Source organism: Melospiza melodia, chromosome 4, assembly GCF_035770615.1.
Source record: "Melospiza melodia melodia isolate bMelMel2 chromosome 4, bMelMel2.pri, whole genome shotgun sequence".
NCBI lineage: Eukaryota > Metazoa > Chordata > Aves > Passeriformes > Passerellidae > Melospiza > Melospiza melodia.
In genome coordinates this window covers 10250487-10262926 of record NC_086197.1, presented here as the reverse complement: position 1 = coordinate 10262926, position 12440 = coordinate 10250487, and the positions used below count along the sequence as shown (strand labels likewise).

Below are 12440 nucleotides of genomic sequence, written 5' to 3'. Positions count from 1 at the left end.
CTGAAGCAGGAAACATGTGAATTTGGGCCTGTGGCTGTTCAAAACAAATTATTTCCAGTCAAAGGCATATTTTACACACAAAAAAGTGCTGGTTTCCAGCAACAAAACACAACTGACACTCTTGAGCACCTGTGACAGACACCAAGCCTCTAGAACATAAGACAATGACAGAAAACAGATCCCCCTCCTACCCAATTTGAAGTTCAGAATTACTTGAATGCTTTGAACAGAGAAAGGGAAAGGAGGCTGCATCCAAACTAAGAAAAAGCAAAAGGAGGGATGGCTTATTTTCAACAGCAAACAGGCACAGCCATGGTTTCAATTCATGTAATGAGACCACTGAGATTCACATGAGCTCCAACACAGCCCTCAGCACAGACCAGTGGGGCAGGAGGAATAACATTTACACTGAACATTGCTATTCCTCTTCCATCAAACAGACCACCAGGTGACCTGGTGCTGTGCTCTGCTTCTCATCACTACTGGTGCAAGTTAGGAGCAGTCAGAGTACACAAGGATGAGAGGCCCTGCTGTATTATGGACAATTGGAGATTCAAGGAATAAATATTGTTCTTTCCCAGCCTTCAAATTAAATTGCAGCAGAGGAAAAGAGACTGACCTGCATACTCCACATTTTTGCACCAGTAAGGAAGAACAGGTTAGTACAAGAGCCTCTGGAAAATATCCTGTCAGAAGCTTCCCTGTACAGGTCATATTTCTGGGCTTGCTCTCTTGAACAGAAGCTATTCCACATAGCTATGTTCATTTCACCAAAACAACTTTTTGCGAGTGTGGGGAAACCTACAAATATGAGAAGTACATTTTATGGATAGTTGGACTTCCAGCATCACCCCTCTCCCATGTATATTTACTTTCCAGATTATGAAACATGAGTCTTTGGGTACTTCATATCCAAAAGCAGTTATTTTTTTCTTTTAAGTTCCAGCCTTTTATACTTCTCTTACTGTTCCCCACTCCATATACTCCATACCCTGCCTACTTAGATGACTAAACATCAATTGCAGCAGCATTTCAAGACTTGAGATCTTGCCAGATCAGAGTTCTTCATGCTTTATCACACACTTTGTCTCTCACATAAGCTTTTACATATTTTATAACTAGCTGCATTACTTGTTTAAACAATTGTTATTTAAGAAAAAAACCATAATATTTGGTGGTCTGTGTTGAGAAAGGCATAACATCTGCAGCTGTTGTTCATTTGAGACAAACTCAACTTCTCCTAGAGCTGAGGTCAGTACATGGGTGTTGTAATCTTATTTCAAAAACTCCCATACCTTCTTGGTGATTTCTCATGTGCAGCTCCTCTCAGCACTGACTCCTTCCTCACAGCACAACCAACAAACTCCATCCCTCTCCTCACCAGCTCACCCTCTCTTTTGTAGCACTCATCTCCTCATTGGACACAGCTGTGGCCTATTAAGAGCAGGGCCGTTCCTAATCTTTGGTGATTAGCACAGCTGCAACTCCTCAGGTGTGAGATTACCTTCTGCACTGTCTTTAGTTTTTTACATTCTATCCCTCCACACACAAACTCCTGAAAGGAGGAACTGAGCTGAAAGGCAACAGCTCTACCATATGATTAGAGAGACAGCTTCAGTCTTTTCCCATCAATGATGAGTGCTTACATTTATGGCTCAGCATTTTCTTCAGTATGGTATCTTCACATCAGAGACAAGTTCTAGATTAAATGCTTTAGAATTGGAACCCAACTTTTAAGTCTTACATAAACTTTTAAACAACCAAAAGAATAACTGATTTTAGCCTATAACTCTGCATTCTAGAGCAGTCTGAAACCATGACCAAATTTCTGAACCACACAATTAACACACTTGGCTAGAAAAGACTTTTTTTTAAAATCAATTTATTCAACAAGAGAGTTGTCACGATTTACAAGTCTTTGCACCAGTTGTGGCTACCAACCTCTGCAAGATGGAAAAAAATGTTAAAGTAATACTACTTGAAAAATCATAGAATCATAGCATGGTTTGGGTTGGAAGGGACCCTAAAGATCTCCTAGCTCCAACTCCCCATCATAGGCAGGGGCACCTTCCACTAGACCCAGTTGCTCCAAATCCCATCCAACCCAGCCTCAAACACTTCCAGGGATGGGGCACCCACAGCTCCTCTGGACAACCCCTGCCAGAGCCTCTGCATCCTCACAGCAAAGGTGCTTTTCTTACTACCTAAGGAAAGGGAAAGATCTACTGTCACTCCCCTACATTAGCCTGAGCCCAGCTCCAGTCAGGAAGGAAAGAGCACCAGGGACCAGCAGACTTATCTAGGTTGTTCTCCTGGCCTACCTTTTCTGGAGATGTTATAAATACCCTTCTTTGAACAGCACAGATTCCCTGCCCAGCTCTTCCTGGGGACTGGAACTAGGTGATCATAAAGCTTGCTTCCAACCCAAAACTATTCTTCAATTTTATAATTCCCAAACATTTCCCTCAATTAAGAAGCACCACAGCACTCAGTGAACTCAGAGAGCAAACCTGTTGCTCTCCTACACAATAACCTCACTATGGCCTGAACTTCAAAGAGCCCTTATGGAAATGTTCCTGAATCCAGTAGGAAGGCTTTACAGTAAGCACTAAACAAACATATGACTTGGGGTGCTTTAAGAGGCTACTTCACTTGATAAAGTGAGAGAAATATCACTGATAACAACCTACAAGGATGAAGGCCCAGCTTATCTTAACAGCACAAGTGGCAGTGTAATCTTCCCTTTATTCCTACTGCTTTAAGGCAAGAGGAGTTGAGGAAGGCAATAACTCCAAGTGTCCCTGAACTTAAGCACAGAAAGATAATCTCCCTTCAGGGCTACAAACCAACTACTTACAGTCTTCAAAGAACTCTTAGTTAAAGAGCCAACCAGAGGAACAACGTGACCAGAAGTTGCCTGGGCAATGGATGGACAAGGGATTTGCAAATTTGCTTCATTTTGTACTGAATCACTTTGGTAGTTTTATAGCAGGAAGGTTATAGAATTCATAGCCAGCAGGCCAATTCCAGGGGACACTTCAACTTGCATCCTATAAATCTCCATCGAGATATTTGTATAACTGTGGATTAGCAGGCTCTTAGACAAGAAAATACCTTCACTTAACAGTTAGGGAATAGACTCTACAGCCAATATTTGAGACCCAACTGCTTGTGTTATGCACCTGATTAACCCATGTGTGAAGCCTGATCAACAGGGGCCAGCCTCGGAGGGAACCATCTCTAGGTTTACTGGGTAAGTGAACAGAAGCCAAGGCTTAATCTGAGCAAAGCTGTAAGAGTTTATTCCTAACTCTCACACAAACAAAATTGTTCTTCAACAGGAACTTTCAGTGTAGAGGTCTCTGTGTCTATCCCACATCATCTGTCCTTTGAAAAGTCAACAACTTACTCCAACTACTGGAGACTTATTTTGTTTCACACACAGCCACAGCAAGGAGGGTTGATGAAGCAAAGTCCAAGACTTTGATCTGTGAAAGAATATTATCTTAAGATTCAAATGGGGACCACAAGCACCAGTGCTGGAAAAATTAAGGGAGAGTATCAGCAGAGAAACAGAGGCAGGAGTTAAAAGCAAGATCTTATAACCCTCTATCCTCAACCCTGGAACCCCTGTCATCAAGTTTATTTTCCAATGAACTGATTTGTCCAGAGTCACAGATTTTCAAGGATTCAAGCTTCTCATCATATGGTTGAATTTAACTTCAAGCTTATTCTTGGGTCTACCAATTTATTCCCTGAAAATTATAATCATGAACAAAAAGAAAAAACAACCTAACACCAAACCCTTTATTTACCAAATTACCCTAATCACATTGGCAGAGCTATTAAATGACATAACAGATGGCTGCATGACACAAAGGCATCTAAATTTTAAAAGCTGGTACCTTGGGTTTACGGCACTTTAGTACTTCTATAATAACCAAAGCTTTTAGTCAGTCCTTCAAAATTGCACATCTCTAACCATTTGTTTTGAGACAGGCCCTCTAAATGTATATTAGATGAGCTCTTCTCAGAAGACTTTGTTCTGCACATCTAAATCCCACTGAGCCTTACAACAGTTTGAATCCTGCTCTCCTCAAGCCCTCCAGGAAGCCCTACCAGAAGCATGCCATGCCACAAAAAGCCAGCTGTTCCTGCTGAGACTCTTCCTAAATTCTAGAAAGGCTTCCTCAGAGACTGGGAGCATACCTAGCAGTACAGAGCATTACATCCTCATTAGGATGACACTGATATTCTTGATCAGTGCAAGGACAGCTTCCACTCATGCAATGTTGGAACCCAGGACATTCCTCTGGCTGCCCTGGATGGCTCGAGCCCCTGCCAGGGGGCTCAGAGACCTTGACACAAAGCCAAAGACACCTGTGCCTTTGATTTTAACCCATGGAGAAAACCACCAACTTTATGTGAAGATTTACAAGCCATGAGAGTTTAAGTAGAATTATAGTTAGTTTGTTACAGGGTGAAAAGTAAAACTTTGGGGTTTTTAGAACGGGAGTTCAGAAACCAAAATGGAGGGATTTGGGTGTGCCCTGTCCTTCTTAGCCTCCAACTTCTGGGTGATGGTGGCACTTTTGGATTGGTTTAGAGTAGAAACTGACTGTCTAACATAGGTATTGGAAAATTATTGTAGATAATGTACACACAGTTTTTAGTAGAAAAAGATAACACCGTCCCAAGCCTCAGACTGACTTGCTAGACAGACCTCAGCAAGTCAGAAAAAGAATGTTCTAGATAACAGAATAAAAAACCTTGAAAACCACAGCCAAAGAACCCTGACTCCTCCTTCAATCTCGGGGCTGGGAAAAAGAGACTTTCTAACACCTCGAGGTCATCTTAACCACAGAGAGTCCAAGAATGCAGGTATCAACACTGCCAGAAACCTTCACAGTAAAACAGCAAAGTCATCAGCAAGGGCACTTGCCACAAATCCCAAACTAAAGAATGTCCACAGCCAAGCTCTGTTGTGTGCCCATTCCTATAGATGCCAGTGCAGGCCTCCAAACAAGCAGTATAAATTCACTTCACAGTTACATGCTGCCCTTCTCTAGGGGAGTATACACAAGCACAAACACATTCTGTGTGCACACAGCTCTCCCCAGCCAGCCTGCAGCACTTCAGCACAGGGACACAAAGATCTGGCTCTTGGAGAGCACTATCAGTCCTGTAACAAAGTCCAGGGCAGGCTGACAGCAGTGGGGGATAGAGCCAAGCCCTCTCTGGAAACAGCGACTCCGTGGTTATCTGCCGCGCACAGCGCTTTGTGCCCTCCAAACATGGAGCTCTCCTGACAGGAGAGGAAAAAGGCTCAGAGAGCCAGAGCCAAAGGGGCTGGCTTGGTTTATGGGCTGTGGCCCAGAAAAGCAGATAGCCCTGGCACACAAGGTGACAGCACAAACACTGGAGCATTCCTCAGGAACAGAATGGGAAAAGGTTTGTTACTTGCACAGTCAGTGAGATGCTGCATTTCTACACCTCACTGCAAACTACAAAAAGGAGTTGTGCCCTTCCAATTGAGAGGGAATTCAGTACCCAGAAGTTTTCTTTAGAATTTCCTTATTCCATCCTACCACATTCAAAGCAATGTTTTCAATGCATGCTTTAGAACTGTCTTCCATTTGTAGCAAACAAGTTTTATTTGGACAGGATTTACATGCATATTATTGCTGAAAACAATACCTAAAACCAGTTTTAAAGAAGAGACTAAAACAGGGCACCTGTGTCAGAATGGGGCTAGTGTCAACAGGCCTGCCCTCAGCCAAAGAGTGCAGCAACCCCATCAAGCCAATTGTGACTAGTTGGTGCCTCTGCTTCTGTTTCATAGAAGAAAAACAGCACTGCAATAAATTTAGTTTTATGTTTTAAATTTAGTGAGATGAAGAGCTCTCCTCAACTGTCAAGTCTGAGCTCCATAGGCAGAAGTGTTCCTACAAACCAGACTGCAGGCATGCCCCAATACCTATTACACTTGTTCAAATACAGTGTGGTCTCTTGTTCTAGTAAAGTTTATAAATGTCTTTTCAGCAAAAGAGAAAACCAGCCATGCAAACAGAAAATCTGAACATGACACAATGTCAAGCTGACAAAGATAACACTGAAATTCCCCTTGCTCTGTTAGCATAGCACACACTTGAGTAGAAACCTGTAAGCAGTAAAGCATTTGCAAGGAAACAACAGTCAAGATAAGGGCATCTCTTTCATCTGCCAAAATGAATCTCCACTGCTTAACCATAACAAGTGATGAGCAGAAACCTGGAAAAGGGCAAAGAAATGAGAGTTCAAACCATAACTGTTGCTGCAGATACACAAACAGATGAAAAACAACTAAAAAATTCTATTAATGCAAACTGCAAGCATTGGATAGTGCTGCTCTAGACTCTGTGCAACAATAGGAGGAAATGGAAATCTTGCCTCTTTCAGTCAAAATATACAAAACACAAATACACCGTGAACACTAACCATGTTCCTAGTAGCTGCTCTTCCACAGAAAAGCAGGGAAAGTTTTCACCTCTGATAAAACCTGCAAAGCCAGAGCTGTTTCAGTAAGATCTAAGCAGAACCCTTTCCTACCACAGCTCAGATCCAAACCTCTGCTTCCCACCATCAGCAAACTGGCACCTACTGGAAAAGCACAAAGTAAATGATTCACTTTCCCTCTGATAACCATGCAGCAGATTGCTGCTACAACAGACCAGAAGAGAACTGGGAAAAACGTGGGTTTACTTGTCCTTAACCAGAGATCTGGAACACATATGGGGGCTGAAGACACAGCTCAATCCCAGAATAAATATCTCCTAGACCTCCAGTCAGGACTCGTGGTTCCAGCTTAGATGTGTGTGCTCTGCTTTAACCACCAAGGAGGGAATTTCTGTCTTTAGGAGAGAAGTTAAACAGCACAGGTTAATATCAGCCAGGACATACAATTTCTTTATTATTATTTTCACTACTGCTGTTTACCAACAAAAGCCCAAGTTGTGTCTTCATATCCAGCAAATCAGCCATTCAAAAAATCCTGCCTGGAATCTGTGAATGTACCTCAGATGAAGCTGTGGAAGAACTAGCCAGACAAGGGAAAGAAGCAAGTCATTTGCTTATTTAAGTGTTTTAAAAAGTCAGAACTGAGCCAAAAAAAGCAACCATACACACTTTCTTCAGCTGGCAAACCACACACTCTCACATTATGCTCTTAAGTAAAAGAAAATAGTCCAGGGGTTGTTTCGATTTCTTTTCAAGCTGCATCACCAGTGGCAATACTGATCTAGGAACCATTCCCTGATTATCCTTCTACAAAATAAAAAGTGAGGCCTTCTACATATCATATGCAGGAGAACCTCCCACTCATCTGGAAGTGTTAAACACAGTTGTAAAATCTGGACTCTTTCAAAAGCCCAATAAAAATATAAAGTCAGGTTTACTACAGTGCATAATCCAGCATAAGAAGACAGAAGCCACATGAGGCTGCTGGGCTCACTTCCCTTCTCAGGGCAGTAGCACCAGCTTCATTTTTTCCTTTTCACTGTTATTTCATCCTTATTAGCATGCCAAGCAGGAGCAGGAAGAATTCCACAAGTTCCCATACATTAGCCCTGGCAAAGTGAGCTGCCTCTTTTCCATCAGTTAACTTGAAACACACAAAGAAAGGTCTCTGAAATGCTACCTGACAGCTTGTGAGATTAGTTTCCATAAATTAATCTACAAGCAAATAACTTTGTGTGACCAGGAATTTAAACAAACAAACAAAGGCACACAGGAACAAGCAGGGAAGAAATGATCTGCAGTCAGACTGGCCGATATTAAAAAAGCACACCCGAGGGCACAGTGATTTCCAGGGAGGAAATCCACCCACATCAGAACTAGATGGAGCACATACTCTCATGCCAGAAGCAGAATGTAACTTATTCCGATCTGAACAACTGCTTCACTCACTGCATATTGATCCTGGACTATTTATTCACTAGTTGTCACTGTATGAAACAGCTCATGCATTGATTTTTCCCTGCCTCCATTTTTTTTCACCTGTTGTGGCAGGACACCTTGAGAAAGCACCACAGGTATGACTGGTGCCAGAACCAGAATTACAACAAAAAATGTTATGCTGTATAGTTCAGTGCAGCTCCCAGGACTGGCCAAGTTATATAAAGTTCAGGCACTGATTAGTCATTTAGTTACATATTTTTTTAAAAGGCAGTTGTTGGGATGCTTGCAGTGAAGAACCCAAATTTAGTCCATATTAAAGATGTGTGTTCATTACATTGACAAAGCCACTAAACAGCCATAAATCCTGTTTATTTCATGGTTTTCTGAAAAAGAACACTTAATGTTACAAAATTACAAAACAGGCTGGTCAATTACCTCAGGACTGCCCTGAGGAACAGAAGGCTTGAACAATAGAAGCTTCCAGACAAAAATGATAAAATACACACTGAATCAACAGTTTAAAAAAAGATCCTGTGAATGCTAAAAGCAAAACAGGCTGCCTCCACTATGTCAGTCTTCTGAAAAGGTCAAACACCTTCTAAAAACAAGAGTACAACAAAAGAGATGACAACAGAGCAGAACACTGTATTCTTATTTCTCAAGTTATCTACACTGCATGCAGTAAAAGAATTGAATGCGTGTTCCCTCCTATTAATCAAGACTCTTTCAACATTTAAATCAGAATGATAATTTCACAAACAAACATTTCAGAATCAAATATTGAGGCTCTTGCTATAAAATGATTTTGTTAAAGGAACAGAAGTAGTTAATGAAGGGCCATCAGGTATGACAGATATTTCAGAAACATTACAGATGTCACAGAAAGGAGCACTGGAGCACTGTAGGTAGATAAATAAAACACACTATCCACTTCAGAAACAAACATTCTTGTGACTAATCCCCAGATTTAAGCAGGTCAGATTTTACAACATATCTGTGAATCACCAATCTCTTAAAAACAAGCAAGCACAGAAGGAAGAGGCACCTTTGTCACAGAAGGGGCTAAATGCACACATCCCTAGAAATAACTCCCAGCATGCAGTCCAATGAAACTGCCAGCTTCACCACCAGCCACCCAAATTTTTCATTTCACAGTATATTAAAAAGGGTTTCAGGTTCACTTGAACAGCATTCACTTTCCCACAAAGCAGCAGTACCAGGTTTGCCTACTTGGGGAAGTGAACAGTGGTCACAAAACAGTGGTTCCCATTCAAAAAGTCAGAGACAGGAAGTACAATTAATATTTTCAGCATGGGATGGTTATGCTTAAAAAAAAAACAAAAACAAACAAAAAAAACAAAACAAAAAAAAACACCCAAAAAAACCACCTAGGGTTCATGACTCTTTTGGGAAGGGAGGAGGGAGGAGAGGGTGGAAATTTTTATTTTGTCTTTTAATACTGTTCTGCAGGCAGGCAGTTGGACACACTGTATGTGCCAAGTGGCTCAGTTACAAGCTATCACAATTTTCCCAGGCCTGCATCTCTTCACACCCACATTGGTATCTTGCAAGTCCATATCCACATGCATCTGTAAAAACAGATGTAGGACTTCATTAGTACATGTATAAATATTCATTAGTTGCTACTCATGCCCACAAACACATCTATCACATCTGCAAGATAGCAAAAGGTTCCCTGTTCCTGGGATCAGTGTATTAAGAGCCCTGGATTCCTATCCTAGCTGTGTCTACACTCATGAAGGTCAGCTCCAGAGCAATGATGCTGCATTTCATTTATCTCCCTTCAGAAACTGGGGGGACAAAGCCCATTACCCATTTGGTAAAAGGGCAGGGACACCTAGAGATGAAAGAATTTCAGTGCAATGCTAGATCAATAGTATTTTCACCATTTGAAAAGGTAATGCTGCTTTCCTAGATAAGGGCAGACCACAGACAGAAACCCTGTGAGGCTGCAAATGCCTAATCTCACCTAGAGAGCAAAGTACAGGAGACAGGCAGAAAAGCAGCCACCAATGTCACCAGTGTCACCCTCCTGAGCAGTGCAGAGTGTGGACAGTGTGGAGTCCACCCTGTTCGTGTGCAGCTGGAACAGGAATGAAACTGGGTCCTTCCTTCCCAGTTTTGCTTCCTTTCAATTTCTCTTTAGGCTGAATAACATTCAGATGCATCAGGGTTAGAAGCTCTAATTTTTCCCCAGAATTTGTTGAAAGACTGCACTGACTCCACCTGCCTTACACTCCTCCTTGACAAGCAGACAGGGCATCTTATTTCAAGTTTCTCTGCAGAGACACAAGAAATTCCATTCCTAAGGGTGGCTGCTCATCCTGGAGCAGTGAGACAGGTCACTTCCAATCATCCTCTGAGTACAGCCAGGATTTAAGTCAATTCCACTCCAATGCTTCACAAAAGTCCCGGCATACTCTGCCCCTCCTTTTTACATTAAATCAGCATCCCAAGACTTCACTACAGTAAAAGGTACCCTCCTGAATCAGTGCCAAACCCTTTGAAGGAAGCATAAAAGAGGCACTACATCACAAGACATCTCAGCCTAACACAAATGGGTACTTCAATATCCACCTGAAAACTAACTCTACAAAAGAAAAAAAAAACCAAACAAAAAACCCCCCAAACCTCTCCCAAAAAAAACCCCAACCCCCCACAAGAAACCCCTCCAAAAGGGAAAACCACCCCCAATGAAAACAAACAAACAAGGAAAAAACAGAAAAGAAAACAAAACCAAAAAAAACACAAACAGAAAACCCCACAGCTTTTTAAGAACCAACTGCTTTTCACAAAGCTGCTCCTAATCAGCAGTCAACAGGAAAATGCAGTCATGTGTTCAGTTATTAAAAGCTTTGATTGTTTTACATATTCAGTAGTAATTAAGAATGAGCAAATAGCATATATTTTGCTAGGAAAAATATTATGAGGTCACATAGAGGAAGAGGCAAATTTTGTTTTAAGAACAGCTGATAGAGGCAGAAGTGACAATGCTCACAAGAGCCCAAGCACTCCTGAAGCAGCTGGCAGAGCTAAGAGGAGAAGCAGACAGCAGCTAACACAAAACTACATTAAGTACTGCTCCTTTAGCTGGGGCCCTGCACACACAGAACAGTCAGAATACCAGCCTAGGAACCAAAACCCTACATGGGAAAGGAATAATGGTTCAGTAGAAATGATGATTTTATGGCACCTCATCCAACCACTGGTTGTATTTCTCTCCTTTATTAATTTGCATTTCTTGCCTCTCTTTCATAAAAGGTTGTAATACTTCTCTTGGAACATTCCTCCCTCTTCTCCACAGGCACTATGTTCTCCCAAATCCAACATCATTCAGCTACAACTTTTCCCTGTCATTCAGCCCAAAATCCTCCTCCCTGACCAGCAATGCCACCGTGGCAGTTCTGGATCCTGCAGTGAACCCGTCCTGTTTCACATCTTTTATTCCAACAAGGCTATTTTTAAACCCAGATCAGATTTCTGATAAGACTCTGCACTCTCAGACAGCTGTGCTGTGTGACAAGAGCAGGCAAAGAGGACACAGAACCCCAGGATTCAAAAACCAACTGGAGGGCAGAGGCACTGCCCAAGACACACCTAAAAATCCTATAGTTGTCTTTTCTTTTGTATTTAGTTGTAGTGACTGCTGCTGCTGTTTCAGATCTGAAGAACCTGAGGGCCTTAAAGCCTGTCCATTTACTGAAAAAGAATGTACTTCACTGCACAATGTACTCATAGGAGAGCTGTATCTAAAGCCTGTTTAGAAAACAATGAACAATTGTCTTGATTTAGTATCTTCAGAACTGTACCTCCACTATTATCAATATTTAAATCAAGTGTAAAAAATAATTTCTCATAGCAAGCACTACATACTCACTTTATCCCACTGGCTCTGCAGCAATAAACCTTAGCTGAGAAAAGTCCTAGTTCAAATAATGCTGCCATATCAGGAAAAGCAGGAAAATCATTTTATAAAGGAAAAGCAGAAATCAAACAAGAAAGGAATTTTGTTTGTTTGTTTCTGGAGCTGCCTTTTCATTTAAGAAAACACAATGGAAAGCATAAAAACCTCAGAAGAATGAAGCAGACAACAGTGCCCTAAGGGAAAGAGAAAAGAACACAGATGCTGTGTTCCAACAGCAGGCAAGAATTACTGGGCTGGAGATGGCTGAGTGCTGCAGAACCAAAGCCCCCAAAATCCAGAAATATAAATTTATCATTATACCTGGGCTGCCTTCTAAACAGCTGCCATGCTACAGTGCACCTGCTAAGCACCTATTCCATTCTGTCTGTGGGGTTTCCTAAGTTAATTTAGCACTCACAAAAGAGAGCCAGCACATCTTGCAGGAGCCTGGGGATCGCAGCATTTACAAGATCAGGTAAAAAGGTGACAAACAGCAGCTATTACACTTCCACTGAAAAATCAAAACAGATCTCTGAACAAATGCAGGGCATTTCAACTGCTTATCCCCTAACAAAAGGGC

General features: G+C 41.7%; 1 protein-coding gene across 22 annotated transcripts in view; it reads right to left on the bottom strand.

The window, feature by feature from the left end:
• MICAL3 (microtubule associated monooxygenase, calponin and LIM domain containing 3) overlaps nt 1-12440 on the bottom strand; it is a 173086-nt gene that overhangs the window by 129598 nt on the left and 31048 nt on the right. The gene's annotated exons all lie outside the window — the stretch shown is intronic.